The sequence below is a fragment of the Propithecus coquereli genome, unplaced genomic scaffold, assembly GCF_000956105.1.
Source record: "Propithecus coquereli isolate 6110/MARCELLA unplaced genomic scaffold, Pcoq_1.0 Scaffold81, whole genome shotgun sequence".
Taxonomy (NCBI): domain Eukaryota; kingdom Metazoa; phylum Chordata; class Mammalia; order Primates; family Indriidae; genus Propithecus; species Propithecus coquereli.
In genome coordinates, this window is record NW_012154285.1 from 3,632,124 (window position 1) to 3,633,248 (window position 1,125).

The following is a 1,125-nucleotide window of genomic DNA, read 5'->3' on the forward strand; positions in this document are numbered from 1 at the left end:
CTCTACAAGGAACTGGCATATGTTCTTGCGCTGGTCACCCTGTAGCTGAATTACTTCTCCATATTCTGGATGCTCAATTACAGTACCATTGCAGGCAAATTTCTTCTTAAATGCCTTCACTAATTTCTTTTTATCGTAATCATCAGCGATCCCTTGGACAGTAGTAAGGGTCTTCCTGCCGTTTCTCTGTTGAATTCTTATACGGATATAATCCTCAGTGCCAGCAGGAAGCAGGTCATCACCCTTACTTGCATCAGCAAAGGGGTCGAAAGAGTGGAGGTTCTGGATAGCGGACATACGATATGATTCCTTTTCCTCGGTGGAAACGGCCTGCGGAAGGCGGCGGTGGGAGAAGGCGGGCGGGGGGGACGGAGCGTCGGGAAGCGAGGGGGCTCAAGGGGGAGGCTGCTGAGTGCTCGGCGGCAGCTCAGTGACTGGGGCCTGTTGTGGGTTTTTTTTGATTTTTTTTTTTTTTTTGGAGACAGAGTCTCCCATTCTTGCCTGGGCTAGACTGCAGTGGCATCATTTTAGCTCACTACAGCCTCAAACTCCTGGGCTCAAGTGATCTTGCCTCAGCCTCCTGAGTAGCTGGGAAGCTGGGACCACAGGCCCACACTTGGATGGCATGCACCACCATGCCTGGCTAATTTTTTCTTTTTCTATTTTTTTTCTTTTTTGAGATACAGTCTCACTTTGTCACTCTACCCAGAGTGCAGTGGCATCATCATAGCTCACTGCAGCCTCAAACTCCTGGGCTCAAGCCATTCTCCTGCCCCAGCCTTCCGAGTAGCTGAGACTACAAGTCTGTGCCACCACACTTGGCTAATGTTTTCTATTTTTGGTAAAGATGGGGGTCTCACTCTTGCTCAGGCTGGTCTTGAACATCTGACCTCAGGTGATCCTCCTGCCTCGGCCTCCCAGAGTGCTGAGATTACAGACATGAGCCACTGCGCCTGGCCTAATTTTTTTAATTTTTTGTGGAGTCAGGGTCTCACTGTATTGCTCAGGCTGGTCTCTAACTCCTGGCCTCAAGTGATCCTCTTGCCTCAGCTTCCTAAAGTGCTAGGTGTATAGGCATGTGCCACAGTGCCTGGCCCAGGTTTAGGTTTGTTTTTTTTTTTTTTT

At 49.4% G+C, this 1,125-nt stretch overlaps 1 protein-coding gene across 1 annotated transcript in view; it reads left to right on the top strand.

Annotated features, from left to right (window-relative positions):
- The window catches only part of MPHOSPH9 (M-phase phosphoprotein 9), a 62,368-nt gene that overhangs the window by 25,488 nt on the left and 35,755 nt on the right, over window positions 1-1,125 (top strand). The gene's annotated exons all lie outside the window — the stretch shown is intronic.